We start from the raw sequence: 25092 nt of genomic DNA on the forward strand, positions 1-25092 counted from the left end.
TGACCCTCTGACAGTGCAGCACTCCCTCAGTACTGACCCTCTGACAGTGCAGCACTCCCTCAGTACTGACCCTCTGACAGTGCAGCACTCCCTCAGTACTGACCCTCTGACAGTGCAGCACTCCCTCAGTAGTGAACCTCTGACAGTGCAGCACTCCCTCACTACTGACCCTCTGACAGTGCAGCACTCCCTCAGTACTGACGCTCTGACAGTGCAGCACTCCCTCAGTACTGAACCTCTGACAGTGCAGCACTCCCTCAGTACTGACCCTCTGACAGTGCAGCACTCCCTCAGTACTGACCCTCTGACAGTGCAGCACTCCCTCAGTACTGACCCTCTGACAGTGCAGCACTCCCTCAGTACTGATCCTCTGACAGTGCAGCACTCCCTCTTTACTGACCCTCTGACAGTGCAGCACTCCCTCATTACTGACCCTCTGACAATGTAGCACTCCCTCAGTACTGACCTTCTGACAGTGCAGCAATCCCTCAGTTATGACCGTCTGACAGTGCAGCAATCCCTCAGTACTGACCCTCTGACAGTGCAGCACTCCCTCAGTACTGACCCTCTGACAGTGCAGCACTCCGTCAGTACTGACCCTCTGACAGTGCAGCACTCCCTCAGTACTGACCTTCTGACAGTGCAGCACTCCCTCAGTACTGACCCTCTGACAGTGCAACACTCCCTCAATACTGCCCCTCTGACCGTGCAGAACTCCCTCAGTACTGCCCTCTGACCGTGCAGAACTCCCTCAGTAATGAACCTCTGACAGTGCAGCACTTCCTCAGTAGTGAACCTCTGACAGTGCAGCTCTCCCTCAGTACTGACCCTCTTACAGTGCAGCACTCCCTCAGTTCTGACCCTCTGACAGTGCAGCACTCCCTCAGTAGTGAACCTTTGACAGTGCAGCACTCCCTCACTACTGACCCTCTGACAGTGCAGGACTCCCTCAGTACTGACGCTCTGACAGTGCATCACTCCCTCAGTAGTGAATCTCTGACAGTGCAGCTCTCCCTCAGTACTGACCCTCTGACAGTGCAGCTTTCCCTCTGTACTGACCCTCTGACAGTGCAGCACTCCCTCAGTACTGACACTCTGACAGTGCAGCACACCCTCAGTACTGACACTCTGAAGGTGCAGCACTCTCTCAGTACTGCCCCTCTGATCGTGCAGAACTCCCTCAGTACTGACCCTCTGACAGTGCAGAACTCCCTCAGTACTGCCGCTCTGACCGTGCAGATCTCCCTCAGTACTGACCCTCTGAGAGTGCAGATCTCCCTCAGTACTGACCCTCTGAGAGTGCAGCTTTCCCTCTGTACTGACCCTCTGACAGTGCAGCACTCCTTCAGTACTGACACTCTGTCAGTGCAGCACTCCCTCAGTACTGACCCTCCGCCAGTGCAGCACTCCCTCAGTACTGACCCTCTGACAGTGCAGCACTCCCTCATTACTGACCCTCTGACAGTGCAGCACACCCTCAGTACTGACCCTCTGACAGTGCAGCACTCCCTCAGTTATGACCGTCTGACAGTGCAGCACTCCCTCAGTACTGACCCTCTGACAGTGCAGCACTCCCTCAGTACTGACCCTCTGACAGTGCAGCACTCCCTCAGTACTGACCCTCTGACAGTGCAGCACTCCGTCAGTACTGACCCTCTGACAGTGCAGCACTCCCTCAGTACTGACCCTCTGACAGTGCAGCACTCCCTCAGTACTGACCCTCTGACAGTGCAGCACTCCCTCATTACTGATCCTCTGACAGTGCAGCACTCCCTCTTTACTGACCCTCTGACAGTGCAGCACTCCCTGAGTACTGACCCTCTGACAGTGCAGCACTCCCTCATTACTGACCCTCTGACAGTGCAGCACTCCCTCAGTACTGACCCTCTGACAGTGCAGCACTCCCTCAGTACTGACCGTCTGACAGTGCAGCACTCCCTCAGTACTGACCCTCTGACAGTGCAGCACTCCCTCAGTACTGACCCTCTGACAGTGCAGCACTCCCTCAGTACTGACCCTCTGACAGTGCAGCACTCCCTCAGTACTGACCCTCTGACAGTGCAGCACTCGCTCATTACTGACCCTCTGACAATGTAGCACTCCCTCAGTACTGACCCTCTGACAGTGCAGCACTCCCTCAGTACTGACCCTCTGACAGTGCAGCACTCCCTCAGTACTGAACCTCTGACAGTGCAGCACTCCCTCAGTACTGCCCATCTGACCGTTCAGAACTCCCTCAGTACTGCCCCTCTGACCGTGCAGAACTCCCTCTGTACTGTCCCTCTGACAGTGCAGCTTTCCCTCTGTACTGACCCTCTGACAGTGCAGCACTCCCTCAGTACTGACCCTCTGACAGTGCAGCACTCCCTCAGTACTGACCCTCTGACAGTGCAGCACTCCCTGACTACTGACCCTCTGACAACGTAGCACTACCTCAGTACTGACCCTCTAACAGTGCAGCACTCCCTCACTACTGACCCTCTGACAGTGCAGCACTCCCTCAGTACTGACCCTCTGACAGTGCTGCACTCCTTCAGTACTGCCCCTCTGACCGTGCAGAACTCCGTCATTAATGAACCTCTGACAGTGCAGCACTCCCTCTCTAGTTAACCTCTGACAGTGCAGCACTCCCTCAGTGGTGAACCTCTGACAGTGCAGCTCTCCCTCAGTACTGACCCTCTTACAGTGCAGCACTCCCTCAGTTCTGACCCTCTGACAGTGCAGCACTCCCTCGGTAGTGAACCTCTGACAGTGCAGCACTCCCTCAATACTGACCCTCTGACAGTGCATCACTCCCTCAATACTGACCCTCTGACAGTGCAGCACTCCCTCAGTACTGACGCTCTGACAGTGCATCACACCCTCAGTAGTGAATCTCTGACAGTGCAGCTCTCCCTCAGTACTGACCCTCTGACAGTGCAGCACTCCCTCAGTACTGACCCTCTGACAGTGCAGCACTCCCTGAGTACTGACCCTCTGACAGTGCAGCACTCCCTCATTACTGACCCTCTGACAGTGCAGCACTCCCTCAGTACTGACCCTCTGACAGTGCAGCACTCCCTCAGTACTGACCCTCTGACAGTGCAGCACTCCCTCAGTACTGACCCTCTGACAGTGCAGCACTCCCTCAGTACTGACCCTCTGACAGTGCAGAACTCCCTCAGTACTGAACCTTTGACCATGCAGTACTCCCTCTGTACTGACCCTCTGACAGTGCAGCTTTCCCTCTGTACTGACCCTCTGACAGTGCAGCTTTCCCTCTGTACTGACCCTCTGACAGTGCAGCACTCACTCAGTACTGACCCTCTGACAGTGCAGCACTCCCTCAGTACTGACCCTCTGACAGTGCAGCAATCCCTCAGTACTGACCCTCTGACAGTGCAGCACTCCCTCAATACTGACCCTCTGACAGTGCAGCACTCCCTCAATACTGACCCTCTGACAGTGCAGCACTCCCTCAGTACTGACGCTCTGACAGTGCAGCACTCCCTCAGTACTGACTCTCTGACAGTGCAGCTCTCCCTCAGTACTGACCCTCTGACAGTGCAGCACTCCCTCAGTACTGACCCTTCTGACAGTGCAGCACTCCCTGAGTACTGACCCTCTGACAGTGCAGCACTCCCTCATTACTGACCCTCTGACAATGTAGCACTCCCTCAGTACTGACCCTCTGACAGTGCAGCACTCCCTCAGTACTGACCCTCTGACAGTGCAGCACTCCCTCAGTACTGACCCTCTGACAGTGCAGCACTCCCTCAGTACTGCCCCTCTGACCGTTCAGAACTCCCTCAGTACTGCCCCTCTGACCGTGCAGAACTCCCTCAGTACTGACCCTCTGACAGTGCAGCACTCCCTCAGTACTGACCCTCTGACAGTGCAGCACTCCCTCAGTACTGACCCTCTGACAGTGCAGCAATCCCTCAGTTATGACCCTCTGACAGTGCAGCACTCCCTCAGTACTGACCCTCTGACAGTGCAGCACTCCCTCAGTACTGACCCTCTGACAGTGCAGCACTCCCTCAGTACTGACCCTCTGACAGTGCAGCACTCCGTCAGTACTGACCCTCTGACAGTGCAGCACTCCCTCAGTACTGACCTTCTGACAGTGCAGCAATCCCTCAGTACTGACCCTCTGACAGTGCAACACTCCCTCAATACTGCCCCTCTGACCGTGCAGAACTCCCTCAGTACTGCCCCTCTGACCGTGCAGAACTCCCTCAGTAATGAACCTCTGACAGTGCAGCACTCCCTCAGTAGTGAACCTCTGACAGTGCAGCTCTCCCTCAGTACTGACCCTCTTACAGTGCAGCACTCCCTCAGTTCTGACCCTCTGACAGCGCAGCACTCCCTCAGTAGTGAACCTTTGACAGTGCAGCACTCCCTCAGTACTGACCCTCTGACAGTGCAGGACTCCCTCAGTACTGACGCTCTGACAGTGCATCACTCCCTCAGTAGTGAATCTCTGACAGTGCAGCTCTCCCTCAGTACTGACCCTCTGACAGTGCTGCACTCCCTCAGTACTGACCCTCTGACATTGCAGCACTCCCTCAGTACTGACCCTCTGACAGTGCAGCACTCCCTCATTACTGACTCTCTGACAGTGCAGCACTCCCTCATTACTGACCCTCTGACAGTGCAGCACTCCCTGAGTACTGACCCTCTGACAGTGCAGCACTCCCTCATTACTGACCCTCTGACAATGTAGCACTCCCTCAGTACTGACCCTCTGACAGTGCAGCAATCCCTCAGTTATGACCGTCTGACAGTGCAGCACTCCCTCAGTACTGACCCTCTGACAGTGCAGCACTCCCTCAGTACTGACCCTCTGACAGTGCTGCACTCCCTCAGTACTGACCCTCTGACTGTGCAGCACTCCCTGAGTACTGACCCTCTGACAGTGCAGCACTCGTTCATTACTGACCCTCTGACAATGTAGCACTCCCTCATTATTGACCCTCTGAAAGTGCAGCACTCCCTCTGTACTGACCCTCTGACAGTGCAGCACTCCCTCAGTAGTGAACCTCTGACAGTGCAGCACTCCCTCAGTACTGACCCTCTGACAGTGCAGCACTCACTCAGTAGTGACCCTCTGACAGTGCAGCACTCCCTGAGTACTGACCCTCTGACAGTGCAGCACTCGTTCATTACTGACCCTCTGACAATGTAGCACTCCCTCATTATTGACCCTCTGAAAGTGCAGCACTCCCTCTGTACTGACCCTCTGACAGTGCAGCACTCCCTCAGTAGTGAACCTCTGACAGTGCAGCACTCCCTCAGTACTGACCCTCTGACAGTGCAGCACTCCCTCAGTAGTGACCCTCTGACAGTGCAGCACTCCCTCAGTACTGCCCATCTGACCGTTCAGAACTCCCTCAGTACTGCCCCTCTGACTGTTCAGAACTCCCTCAGTTCTGCCGCTCTGATCGTGCAGTACTCCCTCTGTACTGACCCTCTGACAGTGCAGCTTTCCCTCTGTACTGACCCTCTGACAGTGCAGCTCTCCTTCAGTACTGACCCTCTGACAGTGCAGCCCTCACTCAGTACAGACCCTCTGACAGTGCAGCACTCCCTCAGTACTGACCTTCTGACAGTGCAGCAATCCCTCAGTACTGACCCTCTGACAGTGCAGCACTCCCTCAATACTGACCCTCTGACAGTGCATCACTCCCTCAATACTGACCCTCTGACAGTTCAGCACTCCCTCAGTACTGACGCTCTGACAGTGCATGACTCCCTCAGTAGTGAATCTCTGACAGTGCAGCTCTCCCTCAGTACTGACCCTCTGACAGTGCAGCACTCCCTCAGTACTGACCTTCTGACAGTGCAGCACTCCCTGAGTACTGACCCTCTGACAGTGCAGCACTCCCTCATTACTGACCCTCTGACAATGTAGCACTCCCTTAGTACTGACCCTCTGACAGTGCAGCACTCCCTCAGTACTGACCCTCTGACAGTGCAGCACTCCCTCAGTACTGACCCTCTGACAGTGCAGCACTCCCTCAGTACTGCCCCTCTGACCGTTCAGAACTCCCTCAGTTCTGCCCCTCTGATCGTGCAGCACTCCCTCAGTACTGACCCTCTGACAGTGCAGCACTCCCTCATTACTGACCCTCTGACAGTGCAGCACACCCTCAGTACTGACCCTCTGACAGTGCAGCAATCCCTCAGTTATGACCGTCTGACAGTGCAGCACTCCCTCAGTACTGACCCTCTGACAGTGCAGCACTCCCTCAGTACTGACCCTCTGACAGTGCAGCACTCCCTCAGTACTGACCCTCTGACAGTGCAGCACTCCCTCAGTACTGACCCTCTGACAGTGCAGCACTCCCTCAGTACTGACCTTCTGACAGTGCAGCACTCCCTCAGTACTGACCCTCTGACAGTGCAACACTACCTCAATACTGCCCCTCTGACCGTGCAGAACTCCCTCAGTACTGCCCTCTGACCGTGCAGAACTCCCTCAGTAATGAACCTCTGACAGTGCAGCACTCCCTCAGTAGTGAACCTCTGACAGTGCAGCTCTCCCTCAGTACTGACCCTCTTACAGTGCAGCACTCCCTCAGTTCTGACCCTCTGACAGTGCAGCACTCCCTCAGTAGTGAACCTTTGACAGTGCAGCACTCCCTCACTACTGACCCTCTGACAGTGCAGGACTCCCTCAGTACTGACGCTCTGACAGTGCATCACTCCCTCAGTAGTGAATCTCTGACAGTGCAGCTCTCCCTCAGTACTGACCCTCTGACAGTGCTGCACTCCTTCAGTACTGACCCTCTGACATTGCAGCACTCCCTCAGTACTGACCCTCTGACAGTGCAGCACTCCCTCATTACTGATCCTCTGACAGTGCAGCACTCCCTCTTTACTGACCCTCTGACAGTGCAGCACTCCCTGAGTACTGACCCTCTGACAGTGCAGCACTCCCTCATTACTGACCCTCTGACAATGTAGCACTCCCTCATTACTGACCCTCTGACAGTGCAGCAATCCCTCAGTTATGACCGTCTGACAGTGCAGCACTCCCTCAGTACTGACCCTCTGACAGTGCAGCACTCCCTCAGTACTGACCCTCTGACAGTGCAGCACTCCCTCAGTACTGACCCTCTGACTGTGCAGCACTCCCTGAGTACTGACCCTCTGACAGTGCAGCACTCGTTCATTACTGACCCTCTGACAATGTAGCACTCCCTCATTATTGACCCTCTGAAAGTGCAGCACTCCCTCTGTACTGACCCTCTGACAGTGCAGCACTCCCTCAGTAGTGAACCTCTGACAGTGCAGCACTCCCTCAGTACTGCCCATCTGACCGTTCAGAACTCCCTCGGTACTGCCCCTCTGACTGTGCAGAACTCCCTCTGTACTGACCCTCTGACAGTGCAGCTTTCCCTCTGTACTGACCCTCTGACAGTGCAGCACTCCCTCAGTACTGACCCTCTGACAGTGCAGCACTCCCTCAGTACTGACCCTCTGACAGTGCAGCACTCCCTGACTACTGACCCTCTGACAGTGCAGCACACCCTCAGTACTGACCCTCTGACAGTGCAGCACACCCTCAGTACTGACCCTCCGCCAGTGCAGCACTCCCTCAGTACTGACCCTCTGACAGTGCAGCACTCCCTCATTACTGACCCTCTGACAGTGCAGCACACCCTCAGTACTGACCCTCTGACAGTGCAGCACACCCTCTGTACTGACCCTCTGACAGTGCAGCCCTCCCTCAGTACTGACCCTCTGACAGTGCAGCACTCCCTCAGTACTGACCCTCTGACAGTGCAGCACACCCTCAGTACTGACCCTCTGACAGTGCAGCACACCCTCTGTACTGACCCTCTGAAAGTGCAGCTCTCCCTCAGTACTGACCCTCTGACAGTGCTGCACTCCCTCAGTACTGACCCTCTGACATTGCAGCACTCCCTCAGTACTGACCCTCTGACAGTGCAGCACACCCTCAGTACTGACCCTCCGCCAGTGCAGCACTCCCTCAGTACTGACCCTCTGACAGTGCAGCACTCCCTCATTACTGACCCTCTGACAGTGCAGCACACCCTCAGTACTGACCCTCTGACAGTGCAGCACACCCTCAGTACTGACCCTCTGACAGTGCAGCCCTCCCTCAGTACTGACCCTCTGACAGTGCAGCACTCCCTCAGTACTGACCCTCTGACAGTGCAGCACACCCTCAGTACTGACCCTCTGACAGTGCAGCACACCCTCTGTACTGACCCTCTGAAAGTGCAGCTCTCCCTCAGTACTGACCCTCTGACAGTGCTGCACTCCCTCAGTACTGACCCTCTGACATTGCAGCACTCCCTCAGTACTGACCCTCTGACATTGCAGTACTACCTCAATACTGACTCTCTGACAAGAAGTATGCCTAATGTGAATCAAGGCTGCAGTTTAGCATATGTGTGGTCTGGGGTTGGTTTCAACTTCATGGAAAATTATGAAAAAATCTGAAAAGAAGGTGGAGCCCAGGAGAGGATATTAAAGTCTCCAGAACACAAAATATGACAGAGTGTTTGGAAAGGGCTAGGAATCTAACTTCAAGCACATCAGATAAAGGGACGACAATGAGAAAGCGGATGGGAAATACAGGACTGAAGGTGTTGTATCTGAACGCACGCAGTATACAAAATAAGGTAAATGAGCTTGTGGCGCAGATTGAAATTGGCAGGTATGATGTGGTGGGCATCACAGAGACATGGCTGCAAGGGGATCAGGACTGGGAGCTAAATATCCAAGGATATACATCCTATCGAAAAGATAGGCAGGTTGGCAGAGGGCGTGGGGTTGCTTTGTTAGTAAGAAATGAAATTAAATCGATAGCAAGAAACGATGTAGGGTCAGATGATGTAGAATCTATGGGTTGAGTTAGGAACCGCAAAGGTAAAAAAACCATAATGGGAGTTATGTACTGGCCTCCGAACAGTAGTCAGGATGTGGGGCACAAGATACACCAGAAGATAGAAAAGGCATGTAAGAAAGGCAAGGTTACAGTGATCATGGGGGATTTCAATATGCAGGTAGACTGGGAAAATCAGGTTGGTAGTGGATCCCAAGTAAAGGAATTTGTGGAATGTCTATGAGATGGAGCAGCTTTTTGGAACAGCTTGTGGTGGAGCCACTAGGGATCAGGCAATTCTAGATTAGTGATGTGGAATGAGGCAGATTTGATAAGGCAGCTTAAGGTGAAGGAACCCTTAGGAGGAAGTGAAAATAAAATGATAGAATTTACCCTGCAATTTGAGAGGAAAAAGCTGGAATGAATTTTCCATCTGTCCATCTATCCATCTGTCCACCTGTCCATCTGTCCACCTGTCCATCTGTCCACCTGTCCATCTGTCCATCTGTCCATCTGTCCACCTGTCCACCTGTTCATCTGTCCACCTGTCCATCTGTCCACCTGTCCACCTGTCCATCTGTCCACCTGTCCACCTGTCCATCTGTCCATCTGTCCACCTGTCCAACTGTCCATCTGTCCACCTGTCCACCTGTCCATCTGTCCACCTGTCCAACTGTCCATCTGTCCAACTGTCCACCTGTCCATCTGTCCACCTGTCCACCTGTCCACCTGTCCATCTGTCCATCTGTCCACCTGTCCATCTGTCCACCTGTCCAACTGTCCATCTGTCCATCTGTCCACCTGTCCATCTGTCCATCTGTCCATCTGTCCAACTGTCCATCTGTCCATCTGTCCACCTGTCCATCTGTCCATCTGTCCACCTGTCCAACTGTCCATCTGTCCATCTGTCCACCTGTCCAACTGTCCATCTGTCCATCTGTCCACCTGTCCATCTGTCCATCTGTCCACCTGTCCATCTGTCCACCTGTCCAACTGTCCATCTGTCCATCTGTCCATCTGTGTCACTCTCCATCTGTCCATCTGTCCATCTGTCCAACTGTCCATCTGTCCACCTGTCCAACTGTCCATCTGTCCATCTGTCCACCTGTCCATCTGTCCATCTGTCCACCTGTCCTAAAGTCCAACTGTCCATCTGTCCATCTGTCCACCTGTCCAACTGTCCATCTGTCCATCTGTCCACCTGTCCAACTGTCCATCTGTCCATCTGTGTCTCTGTCCATCTGTCCATCTGTCCAACTGTGTCTCTGTCCATCTGTCCATCTGTCCAACTGTGTCTCTGTCCATCTGTCCATCTGTCCATCTGTCCACCTGTCCACCTGTCCAACTGTCCACCTGTCCATCTGTCCACCTGACAATCTGTCCATCTGTCCAGCTGCCCATCTGTCCAATTGGCCATCGCTCCATTTGTCCATCTGTCCAACTGACAATCTGTCCATCTCTCCAACAGTCCAACTGTCGACCTGTCCATCTCTCCAGCTGTCCAACTGTTCACCTGTCCACATTTCCATCTGAACATCTGTCCAACTGTCCATCTGTCCATCTGTCCAACTGTCTATCTGTCCATTTGTCCATCTGTCCAATTGTCCACCAGTCCATCTGTTCATCTGTCCACCTGTCCATCTGTCCACCTGTCCAACTCTGTCTCTGTCTATCTGTCCATCTGTCCACCTGTCCACCTGTCCATCTGTCCATCTGTCCACCTGTCCATCTGTCCATCTGTCCATCCGTCCATCTGTCCACCTGTCCATCTGTCCATCTGTCCAACTGTCCACCTGTCCACCTGTCCACCTGTCCACCTGTCCATCTGTCCACCTGTCCACCTGTCCTTCTGTACAACTGACAATCAGTCCATCTGTCCATTTGTCCAACTGACCATCCGTCCATCTGTCCAACTGACAATATCTCCATTTGTCCATGTGTCCACCTCTCCACCTGTCCATCTGTCCATCTGTGCAACTGTCCAACTGTAGACCTGTTCATCAGTCCATCTATCCATTTGTCCACCTGTCCAACTGTGCAACTGTCCATCTGTCTATCTGTCCAACAGTCCAATGTCCATCCGTCCTTCTGCCCACCTGCAAAATGTCCATCTGTCCAACCATCCGTCTGCCCATATGTCCATCTGTCCAACTGCCCATCTGTGTCTCTGTCCACCTGTCCATCTGTCCATCTGTCCAACTGTCCATCTGTCCATCTGTCCACCTGTCCACATGTCCAACTGTCCACCTGTCCACCTGTCCTTCTGTACAACTGACAATCAGTCCATCTGTCCATTTGTCCAACTGACCATCCGTCCATCTGTCCAACTGACAATATCTCCATTTGTCCATGTGTCCACCTCTCCACCTGTCCATCTGTCCATCTGTGCAACTGTCCATCTGTCCACCTGTCAATCTGTCCATCTGTCCACCTGTCCATCTGTCCATCTGTCCATCTGTCCAACTGACAATCTGTCCATCTGTCCATCTGTCCAACTGACCACCTGTCCATCTGTCCATCTGACCACCTGTCCATCTGTCCATCTGTCCACCTGTCCATCTGTCCATCTGTCCAATTGCAAATTTGTCCATCTCTCAATCTGTCCACCTGTTCACCTGTCCATCTGTCCATCTGTCCAACTGTCCACCTGTCCATCTGTCCATCTGTCCATCTGTCCATTTGTCCACCTGTCCATCTGTCCATCTGTCCAGCTGTGTCTCTGTCCATCTGTCCATCTGTCCACCTGTCCACCTGTCCATCTGTCCACCTGTCCATCTGTCCATCTGTCCAGCTGTGTCTCTGTCCATCTGTCCACCTGTCCAACTGTCCATCTGTCCATCTGTCCACCTGTCCATCTGTCCATCTGTCCAACTGTCCAACTGTTCAACTGTCCACCTGTCAATCAGTCCATCTGTCCATCTGTCCATCTGTGTCTCTGTCCATCTGTCCATCTGTCCCACTGTCCATCTGTCCATCTGTCCCACTGTCCATCTGTCCATCTGTCCATCTGTCCCACTGTCCATCTGTCCATCTGTCCACCTGTCCATCTGTCCATCTGTCCAACTGACAAACTGTCCATCTGTCCATCTGTCCACCTGTCCATCTGTCCATCTGTCCATCTGTCCACCTGTCCATCTGTCTCACTGTCCATCTGTCCATCTGTCCACCTGTCCATCTGTCCATCTGTCCACCTGTCCATCTGTCTCACTGTCCATCTGTCTCACTGTCCATATGTCCATCTGTCCATCTGTCCACTTGTCCATCTGTCCATCTGTCCATCTGTCCACCTGTCCATCTGTCTCACTGTCCATATGTCCATCTGTACATCTGTCCACCTGTCCATCTGCCTCACTGTCCATATGTCCATCTGTCCATCTGTCCATCTGTGTCTCTGTCCATCTGTCCATCTGTCCACATGTCCATCTGCCCAACTGTCCAACTGTCCATCTGTCTATCCGTCCAACTGACAATCTTTTCATCTGTCCAAAATCCATCTCTCCACCTGTCCATCTGTGTCTCTGTCCATCTGTTCAACTGACAAACTGTCCATCTGTCCACCTGTCCACCTGTCCATCTGTCCACCTGTCCACATGTCCATCTGCCCATCTGTCCAACTGTCCACCTGTCCATCTGTCCATCTGTCCACCTGTCCATCTGTCCATCTGTCCATCTGTCCACCTGTCCATCTGTCCATCTGTCCAACTGTCCACATGTCCATCTGTCCATCTGTCCACCTGTCCATCTGTCCATCTGTCCATCTGTCCAACTGTCTATATGAGCAACTGTCCATCTGTCTAACTGTCCAACTGTCCACATATCCATCTGTCCACCTGTCCATCTGTCCAACTGTCCATCTTTCCACCTGTCCATATGTCCATCTGTCCAACTGTCCACATGTCCATCTGTCCACCTGTCCATCTGTCCAACTGTCCATCTTTCCAACTGTCCATCTTTCCAACTGTCCATCTGTCCATCTGTCTATCTACCCAACTGTCCACATGTCCATCTGTCCACCTGTCCATCTGTCCAACTGTCCATCTTTCCACCTGTCCATCTGTCCATCAGTCCAACTGTCCATCAGTCAATCTGTACCACTGTCCATCTGTCCAATTGACAATCTGTCCTTCTGTCTAACAGTCCAGCTGTCCAACTGTCCAACTATCCATCAGTCCATTTGTCCCTGTACAACTGTCGAAATGACAATCTGTCCATCTGTCCAACTGTCCATCTGTCCATCTGTCCATCTGTGTCTCTGTCCATCTGTCCATCTCTCCCGCTGTCCATCTGTCCATCTGTGTTTCTGTCCATCTGTCCACCTGTCCACATGTCCATCTGGCCGTCTGTCCAACTGTCCAACTGTCCATGTGTCCAGCTGTCCACCTGTCCATCTGTCCATCTGTCCAACTGTCCACCTGTCCACCTGTCCACCTGTCCACCTGTCCATCTGTCCACCTGTCCACCTGTCCTTCTGTACAACTGACAATCAGTCCATCCGTCCATCTGTCCAACTGACAATATCTCCATTTGTCCATGTGTCCACCTCTCCACCTGTCCATCTGTCCATCTGTGCAACTGTCCAACTGTAGACCTGTTCATCAGTCCATCTATCCATTTGTCCACCTGTCCAACTGTGCAACTGTCCATCTGTCTATCTGTCCAACAGTCCAATGTCCATCCGTCCTTCTGCCCACCTGCAAAATGTCCATCTGTCCAACCATCCATCTGCCCATATGTCCATCTGTCCATCTGTCCATCTGTCCAACTGCCCATCTGTGTCTCTGTCCACCTGTCCATCTGTCCATCTGTCCAACTGTCCATCTGTCCACCTGTCCACATGTCCAACTGTCCAACTATCCACCTGTCCATCTGTCCACCTGTCCATCTGTCCAACTGACAATCTGTCCATCTGTCCACCTGTCCACCTGTCCAACTGTCCATCTGTCCACCTGACAATCTGTCCATCTGTCCAGCTGCCCATCTGTCCAATTGGCCATCGCTCCATTTGTCCATCTGTCCAACTGACAAACTGTCCATCTCTCCAACAGTCCAACTGTCGACCTGTCCATCTCTCCAGCTGTCCAACTGTTCACCTGTCCACATTTCCATCTGAACATCTGTCCAACTGTCCATCTGTCCATCTGTCCAACTGTCTATCTGTCCAATTGTCCACCAGTCCATCTGTTCATCTGTTCACCTGTCCATCTGTCCACCTGTCCAACTGTGTCTCTGTCTATCTGTCCATCTGTCCATCTGTCCACCTGTCCACCTGTCCATCTGTCCATCTGTCCAACTGTCCATCTGTCCACCTGTCCATCTGTCCAACTGTCCACCTGTCCACCTGTCCACCTGTCCATCTGTCCACCTGTCCATCTGTACAACTGACAATCAGTCCATCTGTCCATTTGTCCAACTGACCATCCGTCCATCTGTCCAACTGACAATATCTCCATTTGTCCATGTGTCCACCTCTCCACCTGTCCATCTGTCCATCTGTGCAACTGTCCATCTGTCCACCTGTCAATCTGTCCATCTGTCCACCTGTCCATCTGTCCATCTGTCCATCTGTCCAACTGACAATCTGTCCATCTGTCCATCTGTCCAACTGACCACCTGTCCATCTGTCCATCTGACCACCTGTCCATCTGTCCATCTGTCCACCTGTCCATCTGTCCATCTGTCCAATTGCAAATTTGTCCATCTCTCAATCTGTCCACCTGTTCACCTGTCCATCTGTCCATCTGTCCAACTGTCCACCTGTCCATCTGTCCATCTGTCCATCTGTCCATCTGTCCACCTGTCCATCTGTCCATCTGTCCACCTGTCCACCTGTCCATCTGTCCACCTGTCCATCTGTCCATCTGTCCAGCTGTGTCTCTGTCCATCTGTCCATCTGTCCAACTGTCCACCTGTCCACCTGTCCATCTGTCCATCTGTCCACCTGTCCATCTGTCCATCTGTCCAACTGTCCAACTGTTCAACTGTCCACCTGTCAATCAGTCCATCTGTCCATCTGTCCATCTGTGTCTCTGTCCATCTGTCCATCTGTCCCACTGTCCATCTGTCCATCTGTCCCACTGTCCATCTGTCCATCTGTCCATCTGTCCCACTGTCCATCTGTCCATCTGTCCACCTGTCCATCTGTCCATCTGTCCAACTGACAAACTGTCCATCTGTCCATCTGTCCACCTGTCCATCTGTCCATCTGTCCATCTGTCCAACTGTCCATCTGTCCATCTGTCCACCTGTCCATCTGTCCAACTGTCCATCTTTCCAACTGTCCATCTTTCCAACTGTCCATCTGTCCATCTGTCTATCTACCCAACTGTCCACATGACCATCTGTCCACCTGTCCATCTGTCCAACTGTCCATCTTTCCACCTGTCCATCTGTCCATCAGTCCAACTGTCCATCAGTCAATCTGTACCGCTGTCCATCTGTCCAATTGACAATCTGTCCTTCTGTCTAACAGTCCAGCTGTCCAACTGTCCAACTATCCATCAGTCCATTTGACCCTGTACAACTGTCCAAATGACAATCTGTCCATCTGTCCAACTGTCCATCTGTCCATCTGTCCATCTGTGTCTCTGTCCATCTGTCCATCTGTCCATCTATGTCTCTGTCCATCTGTCCATCTCTCCCGCTGTCCATCTGTCCATCTGTGTCTCTGTCCATCTGTCCACCTGTCCACATGTCCATCTGGCCGTCTGTCCAACTGTCCAACTGTCCATCTGTCCAGCTGTCCACCTGTCCATCTGTCCACCTGTCCATCTGTCCATCTGTCCAACTGACAATCTTTTCATCTGTCCATCTGTCCACCTGTCCATCTGTCCATCTGTGTCTCTGTCCATCTGTCCATCTGTCCCACTGTCCATCTGTCCATCTGTCCCACTGTCCATCTGTCCATCTGTCCATCTGTCCCACTGTCCATCTGTCCATCTGTCCACCTGTCCATCTGTCCATCTGTCCAACTGACAAACTGTCCATCTGTCCATCTGTCCACCTGTCCACCTGTCCATATGTCCATCTGTCCAACTGTCCACATGTCCATCTGTCCACCTGTCCATCTGTCCAACTGTCCATCTTTCCAACTGTCCATCTTTCCAACTGTCCATCTGTCCATCTGTCTATCTACCCAACTGTCCACATGACCATCTGTCCACCTGTCCATCTGTCCAACTGTCCATCTTTCCACCTGTCCATCTGTCCATCAGTCCAACTGTCCATCAGTCAATCTGTACCACTGTCCATCTGTCCAATTGACAATCTGTCCTTCTGTCTAACAGTCCAGCTGTCCAACTGTCCAACTATCCATCAGTCCATTTGACCCTGTACAACTGTCGAAATGACAATCTGTCCATCTGTCCAACTGTCCATCTGTCCATCTGTCCATCTGTGTCTCTGTCCATCTGTCCATCTGTCCATCTATGTCTCTGTCCATCTGTCCATCTCTCCCGCTGTCCATCTGTCCATCTGTGTCTCTGTCCATCTGTCCACCTGTCCACATGTCCATCTGGCCGTCTGTCCAACTGTCCAACTGTCCATGTGTCCAGCTGTCCACCTGTCCATCTGTCCACCTGTCCATCTGTCCATCTGTCCAACTGACAATCTTTTCATCTGTCCATCTGTCCACCTGTCCATCTGTCCAACTGACAAACTGTCCATCTCTCTAACTGTCCATCTTTCCATCTGTCCAACTGTCCATCTGTCCACCTGTCCATCTGTCCAACTGTCCATCTGTCCACCTGTCCATGTGTCCATCAGTTCAACTGTCCATCAGTCAATCTGTACCACTGTCCATCTGTCCAATTGACAATCTGTCCTTCTGTCTAACAGTCCAGCTGTCCAACTGTCCAACTATCCATCAGTCCATTTGTCCCTGTACAACTGTCCAAATGACAATCTGTCCATCTGTCCAACTGTCCATCTGTCCATCTGTGCATCTGTTCAACTGTCCATCTGTCCATCTGTCCACCTGTCCGTCTGTCCACCTGTCCATCTGTCCATCTGTGCATCTGTTCAACTGTCCATCTGTCCAACTGTCCACCTGTCCATCCGTCCAACTGTCCACCTGTCCATCTGTCCATCTGTCCAACTGTCCATGTGTACAGCTGTCCACCTGTCCATCTGTCCACGTGTCCACCTGTCCATCTGTCCATCCGTCCAACTGACAAACTGTCCATCTGTCCACCTGTCCAGCTGTCCATCAGTCCAACTGTCTATATGAGCAACTGTCCATCTGTCCATCTGTCCCACTGTCCATCTGTCCATCTGTCCAAATGTCCATCTGTCCACCCGTCCATCTGTGTCTCTGTCCATCTGTCCATCTGTCCATGTGTCCAAATGTCCATCTGTCCACCCGTCCATCTGTGTCTCTGTCCATCTGTCCATCTGTCCCACTGTCCATCTGTGTCTCTGTCCATCTGTCCAACTGACAAACTGTCCATCTGTCCACCTGTCCACATGTCCATCTGCCCAACTGTCCACCTGTCCACCTGTCCAACTGTCCATCTGTCTATCTGTCCATCTGTCCATCTGTCCATCTGTCCATCTGTCCACCTGTCCATCTGTCCATCTGTCTATCTGTCCAACTGTCCAACTGACAAACTGTCCATCTGTCCATCTGTCCATCTGTCCATCTGTCTATCTGTCCAACTGTCCAACTGACAAACTGTCCATCTCTCTAACTGTCCATCTGTCCAACTGTCCAACTGTCCACCTGTCCAACTGACAAACTGTCCATCTCTCTAACTGTCCATCTGTCCATCTGTCCAACTGTCCACCTGTCCATCGGTCCATTTCTCCACCTGTCCATCTGTCCACCTGTCCCTGTGTCCACCTTTCAAACTGTCCATCTGTCCACCTGTCAACTCTCAACCTGTCCATGTGTCAATCTGGCCAACTGACAATCTGTCCATCTGTCCATCTGTCCAACTGTCCATGTGTCCAGCTGTCCATCTGTCCATGTCCAACTGTCCACCTGTCCATCTGTGTCTCTGTCCATCTGTCCAACTGTCCACCTGTCCACCTGTCCATCTGTGCATCTGTCCATCTGTCCACCTGTCCATCTGTCCATCTGTCCAACTGTCCACCTGTCCATCTGTGTCTCTGTCCATCTGTCCATCTGTCCACCTGTCCATCTGTGTCACTGTCCATCTGTTCAACTGACAAACTGTCCATCTGTCCACCTGTCCACATGTCCATCTACCCATCTGTCCAACTGTCCACCTGTCCATCTGTCCATCCGTCCTTCTGTCCACCTGTCCAACTTTCTATCTCTCCACCTGTCCAAATGTCCATCTGCCCATCTGTCCACCTGTCCACCTGTCCATCTGTCCATCTGTCCACCTGTCCATCTGTCCATCAGTCCAACTGTCCATCTGTCCATCTGTCCACCTGTCCATCTGTCCAACTGTCCATCTGTCCATCAGTCCAACTGTCCATGTGTCAAACTGTCCATCTGTCCACCTGTCCATCTGTCCACCTGTCCATCTGTCCATCAGTCCAACTGTCCATCTGTCCATCTGTCCACCTGTCCATCTGTCCATCAGTCCAACTGTCCATGTGTCCAACTGTCCATCTGTCCAACTGTCTATATGTGCAACTGTCCATCTGTCTAACTGTCCAAATGTCCACATATCCATCTGTCCACCTGTCCATCTGTCCACCTGTCCATCTGTCCAACTGTCCATCTTTCCACCTGTCCATATGTCCATCTGTCTATCTGTCCAACTGTCCACATGTCCATCTGTCCACCTGTCCATCTGTCCAACTGTCCATCTGTCCACCTGTCCAACTGTCCATCTGCCAATCTGTCCATCTCTGTCGTGCCATCTGTACATCTGTCCATCTGCATTTCTGTCCATTTGACCATCTGTCCATCTCTTCACGTGTCCATCTGTCCACCTGTCCATCTGTCCATCTGTTCAACTGTCCAACTGACAATCTGTCCACCTTTCCAATTGACAATCGGTCGTTCTGTCAATCTGTACAACTGACAATCTGTCCTTCTGTCTAACTGTCATTCTGTCTAACTGTCCAACTGTCCATCGGACCATTTGTCCATCTGTCCATCTGTCCAAATGATAACCTGTCCATCTGTCCATATGTCCACCTGTCCATCTGTGTCTCTATACATCTGTCCATCTGTCATTCTGTGCATCTGTACAGCTGTCAAACTGTCCATCTGTCCACCTGTCCATCTGTGTCTCTGTCCATCTGTCCAACTGTCAAACTGTCCATCTGTCTACATGTCCAGCTATCCACCTCTCCATCAGTCCAACTGTCCATCAGTCAATCTGTACCACTGTCCATCTGTCCAATTGACAATCTGTCCTTCTGTCTAACAGTCCAGCTGTCCAACTGTCCATCAGTCCATTTGTCCCTGTACAACTGTCCAAATGACAATCTGTCCATCTGTCCATCTGTGTCTCTGTCCATCTGTCCACCTGTCCCGCTGTCCATCTGTCCATCTGTGCATCTGTACATCTGTTCAACTGTCCATCTGTCCATCTGTGTCTCTGTCCATCTGTCCCGCTGTCCATCTGTCCATCTGTCCATCTGTCCACCTGTCCAACTGTCGATCAGTGTCTCTCTCCATCTGTCCAACTGACAAACTGTCCATCTGTCCCCCTGTCCACATGTCCATCTGTCCAAAGGTCCATCTGTCCAACTGTCCACCTGTCCATCTGTCCACCTGTCCATCTGTCCAACTGTCCATCTGTCCAACTGTCCACCTGTCCATCTGTCCAAATGTCCATGTGTCCATCTGTCCACCTGTCCACCTGTCCATCTGTCCATCCGTCCAACTGACAAACTGTCCATCTGTCCACCTGTCCAGCTGTCCATCAGTCCAACTGTCTATATGTGCAACTGTCCATCTGTCTATCTGTCCAACTGTCCACATGTCCATCTGTCCACCTGTACATCTGTCCAGCTGTCCATCAGTCCAACTGTCCATCTGTCCACCTGTCCATCTGTCCAAATGTCCATCTGTCCACCCATCCATCTGTGTCGCTGTCCATCTGTCCAAATGAAAAACTGTCCATCTGTCCACCTGTCCATCTGTGTCGCTGTCCATCTGTCCAACTGACAAACTGTCCATCTGTCCACCTGTCCACCTGTCCATTTGCCCAACTGTCCACCTGTCCAACTGTCCATCAGTCCATCTGTTCAACTGTCCACCTGTCCATTGGTCCATTTCTCCACCTGTCCATCTGTCCACCTGTCCCTGTGTCCACCTTTCAAACTGTCCATCTGTCCACCTGTCAACTCTCAACCTGTCCATGTGTCAATCTGGCCGACTGACAATCTGTCCATCTGTCCATCTGTCCAAGTGTCCATGTGTCCAGCTGTCCACCTGTCCATCAGTCCACCTGTCCAACTGTCCACCTGTCCATCGGTCCATTTCTCCACCTGTCCAACTGTCCATCTGTCCACCTGTCCATCTGTCCATCTGTCCACCTGTCCATCTGATCATCTGTCCAAATGTCCATGAGTACAGCTGTCCACCTGTCCATCTGTCCATCCGTCCAACTGACAAACTGTCCATCTGTCCACCTGTCCAGCTGTCCATCAGTCCAACTGTCTATATGTGCAACTGTCCATCTGTCTATCTGTCCAACTGTCCAAATGTCCATCTGTCCACCTGTCCATCTGTCCAACTGTCCATCTGTCCACCCGTCCATCTGTGTCTCTGTCCATCTGTCCAAATGAAAAACTGTCCATCTGTCCACCTGTCCATCTGTGTCTCTGTCCATCTGTCCAAATGACAAACTGTCCATCTGTCCACCTGTCCACCTGTCCACCTGTCCATTTGCCCAAAGGTCCACCTGTCCATTGTCCATCTGTCCATCTGTCCAACTGACAAACTGTCCATCTGTCCACCTGTCCACCTGTCCACCTGTCCATTTGCCCAACTGTCCACCTGTCCAACACTGAACCTGTCCATGTGTCAATCTGGCCAACTGACAATCTGTCCATCTGTCCATCTGTCCAAGAGTCCATGTGTCCAGCTGTCCATCTGTCCATCAGTCCACCTGTCCAACTGTCCACCTGTCCATCTGTCCATCAGTCCACCAGTCCAACTGACAAGCTGTCCATCTGTCTATCTCTCCAAATTTCCATCTGTCCAACTGTCCATCTGTCCAACTGTCCATGTGTCCAGCTGTCCACCTGTCCATCTGTCCATCTGTCCAACTGTCCACCTGTCCATTGGTCCATTTCTCCACCTGTCCATCTGTCCACCTGTCCCTGTGTCCACCTTTCAAACTGTCCATCTGTCCACCTGTCAACTCTCAACCTGTCCATGTGTCAATCTGGCCAACTGACAATCTGTCCATCTGTCCATCTGTCCAAGTGTCCATGTGTCCAGCTGTCCACCTGTCCATCAGTCCACCTGTCCAACTGTCCACCTGTCCATCAGTCCATTTCTCCACCTGTCCATCTGTCCATCTGTCCACCTGTCCATCTGACCATCTGTCCAAATGTCCATGAATACAGCTGTCCACCTGTCCATCTGTCCATCCGTCCAACTGACAAACTGTCCATCTGTCCACCTGTCCAGCTGTCCATGAGTCCAACTGTCTATATGTGCAACTGTCCATCTGTCTATCTGACCAACTGTCCACATGTCCATCTGTCCAAATGAAAAACTGTCCATCTGTCCACCTGTCCATCTGTGTCTCTGTCCATCTGTCCAACTGACAAACTGACCATCTGTCCACCTGTCCACCTGTCCACCTGTCCATTTGCCCAACTGTCCACCTGTCCAATTGTCCATCTGTCCATCTGTCCAACTGACAAACTGTCCATCTGTCCACCTGTCCACCTGTCCACCTGTCCATTTGCCCAACTGTCCACCTGTCCATCTGTCCACCTGTCCAACTGACAAACTGTCCATCTCTCTAACTGTCTATCTGTCCAACTGTCCACCTGTCCATTGGTCCATTTCTACACCTGTCCATCTGTCCACCTGTCCCTGTGTCCAGCTTTCAAACTGTCCATCTGTCCACCTGTCAACTCTCAACCTGTCCATGTGTCAATCTGGCCAACTGACAATCTGTCCATCTGTCCATCTGTCCAAGTGTCCATGTGTCCAGCTGTCCATCTGTCCATAAGTCCACCTGTCCAACTGTCCACCTGTCCATCTGTCCATCAGTCCACCAGTCCAACTGACAAGCTGTCCATCTGTCTATCTCTCCAAATTTCCATCTGTCCAACTGTCCATCTGTCCAACTGTCCATGTGTCCAGCTGTCCACCTGTCCATCCGTCCACCTGTCCAACTGTCCACCTGTCCATTGGTCCATTTCTCCACCTGTCCATCTGTCCACCTGTCCCTGTGTCCACCTTTCAAACTGTCCATCTGTCCACCTGTCAACTCTCAACCTGTCCATGTGTCAATCTGGCCAACTGACAATCTGTCCATCTGTCCATCTGTCCAAGTGTCCATGTGTCCAGCTGTCCACCTGTCCATCAGTCCACCTGTCCAACTGTCCACCTGTCCATCAGTCCATTTCTCCACCTGTCCATCTGTCCATCTGTCCACCTGTCCATCTGACCATCTGTCCAAATGTCCATGAGTACAGCTGTCCACCTGTCCACCTGTCCATCCGTCCAACTGACAAACTGTCCATCTGTCCACCTGTCCAGCTGTCCATGAGTCCAACTGTCTATATGTGCAACTGTCCATCTGTCTATCTGACCAACTGTCCACATGTCCATCTGTCCATCTGTCCAAATGTCCATCTGTCCACCCGTCCATCTGTGTCTCTGTCCATCTGTCCAAATGAAAAACTGTCCATCTGTCCACCTGTCCATCTGTGTCTCTGTCCATCTGTCCAACTGACAAACTGTCCATCTGTCCACCTGTCCACCTGTCCACCTGTCCATTTGCCCAACTGTCCACCTGTCCAATTGTCCATCTGTCCATCTGTCCAACTGACAAACTGTCCATCTGTCCACCTGTCCACCTGTCCACCTGTCCATTTGCCCAACTGTCCACCTGTCCATCTGTCCACCTGTCCAACTGACAAACTGTCCATCTCTCTAACTGTCTATCTGTCCAACTGTCCACCTGTCCATTGGTCCATTTCTCCACCTGTCCATCTGTCCACCTGTCCCTGTGTCCAGCTTTCAAACTGTCCATCTGTCACCTGTCAACTCTCAACCTGTCCATGTGTCAATCTGGCCAACTGACAATCTGTCCATCTGTCCATCTGTCCAAGTGTCCATGTGTCCAGCTGTCCATCTGTCCATCAGTCCACCTGTCCAACTGTCCACCTGTCCATCTGTCCATCAGTCCACCAGTCCAACTGACAAGCTGTCCATCTGTCTATCTCTCCAAATTTCCATCTGTACAACTGTCCATCTGTCCAACTGTCCATGTGTCCAGCTGTCCATCTGTCCATCTGTCCACCTGTCCAACTGTCCACCTGTCCATTGGTCCATTTCTCCACCTGTCCATCTGACCATCTGTCCAAATGTCCATGAGTACAGCTGTCCACCTGTCCATCTGTCCATCCGTCCAACTGACAAAATGTCCATCTGTCCACCTGTCCAGCTGTCCATGTTTCCAACTGTCTATATGTGCAACTGTCCATCTGTCTATCTGTCCAACTGTCCACATGTCCATCTGTCCATCTGTCCAAATGTCCATCTGTCCACCCGTCCATCTGTGTCTCTGTCCATCTGTCCAAATGAAAAACTGTCCATCTGTCCACCTGTCCATCTGTGTCTCTGTCCATCTGTCCAACTGACAAACTGTCCATCTGTCCACCTGTCCACCTGTCCACCTGTCCACCTGTCCACCTGTCCATTTGCCCAACTGTCCACCTGTCCAATTGTCCATCTGTCCATCTGTCCAACTGACAAACTGTCCATCTGTCCACCTGTCCACCTGTCCACCTGTCCATTTGCCCAACTGTCCACCTGTCCATCTGTCCACCTGTCCAACTGACAAACTGTCCATCTCTCTAACTGTCTATCTGTCCAACTGTCCACCTGTCCATTGGTCCATTTCTGCACCTGTCCATCTGTCCACCTGTCCCTGTGTCCAGCTTTCAAACTGTCCATCTGTCCACCTGTCAACTCTCAACCTGTCCATGTGTCAATCTGGCCAACTGACAATCTGTCCATCTGTCCATCTGTCCAAGTGTCCATGTGTCCAGCTGTCCATCTGTCCATCAGTCCACCTGTCCAACTGTCCACCTGTCCATCTGTCCATCAGTCCACCAGTCCACCTGACAAGCTGTCCATCTGTCTTTCTCTCCAAATTTCCATCTGTCCAACTGTCCATCTGTCCAACTGTCCATGTGTCCAGCTGTCCACCTGTCCATCTGTCCACCTGTCCAACTGTCCACCTGTCCATTGGTCCATTTCTCCACCTGTCCATCTGTCCACCTGTCCCTGTGTCCACCTTTCAAAATGTCCATCTGTCCACCTGTCAACTCTCAACCTGTCCATGTGTCAATCTGGCCAACTGACAATCTGTCCATCTGTCCATCTGTCCAAGTGTCCATGTGACCAGCTGTCCACCTGTCCATCAGTCCACCTGTCCAACTGTCCACCTGTCCATCGGTCCATTTCTCCACCTGTCCAACTGTCCATCTGTCCACCTGTCCATCTGTCCATCTGTCCACCTGTCCATCTGATCATCTGTCCAAATGTCCATGAGTACAGCTGTCCACCTGTCCATCTGTCCATCCGTCCAACTGACAAACTGTCCATCTGTCCACCTGTCCAGCTGTCCATCAGTCCAACTGTCTATATGTGCAACTGTCCATCTGTCTATCTGTCCAACTGTCCAAATGTCCATCTGTCCACCTGTCCATCTGTCCAACTGTCCATCTGTCCACCCGTCCATCTGTGTCTCTGTCCATCTGTCCAAATGAAAAACTGTCCATCTGTCCACCTGTCCATCTGTGTCTCTGTCCATCTGTCCAAATGACAAACTGTCCATCTGTCCACCTGTCCACCTGTCCACCTGTCCATTTGCCCAAAGGTCCACCTGTCCATTGTCCATCTGTCCATCTGTCCAACTGACAAACTGTCCATCTGTCCACCTGTCCACCTGTCCACCTGTCCATTTGCCCAACTGTCCACCTGTCCAACACTGAACCTGTCCATGTGTCAATCTGGCCAACTGACAATCTGTCCATCTGTCCATCTGTCCAAGAGTCCATGTGTCCAGCTGTCCATCTGTCCATCAGTCCACCTGTCCAACTGTCCACCTGTCCATCTGTCCATCAGTCCACCA

General features: G+C 52.1%; 1 protein-coding gene across 1 annotated transcript in view; it reads left to right on the top strand.

Annotated features, from left to right (window-relative positions):
• Positions 1-25092, top strand: part of LOC121272880 (tudor and KH domain-containing protein-like) — a 177267-nt gene that overhangs the window by 7273 nt on the left and 144902 nt on the right. The window lies entirely within an intron of this gene.

Source organism: Carcharodon carcharias, chromosome 36, assembly GCF_017639515.1.
Source record: "Carcharodon carcharias isolate sCarCar2 chromosome 36, sCarCar2.pri, whole genome shotgun sequence".
Classification (NCBI taxonomy): domain Eukaryota; kingdom Metazoa; phylum Chordata; class Chondrichthyes; order Lamniformes; family Lamnidae; genus Carcharodon; species Carcharodon carcharias.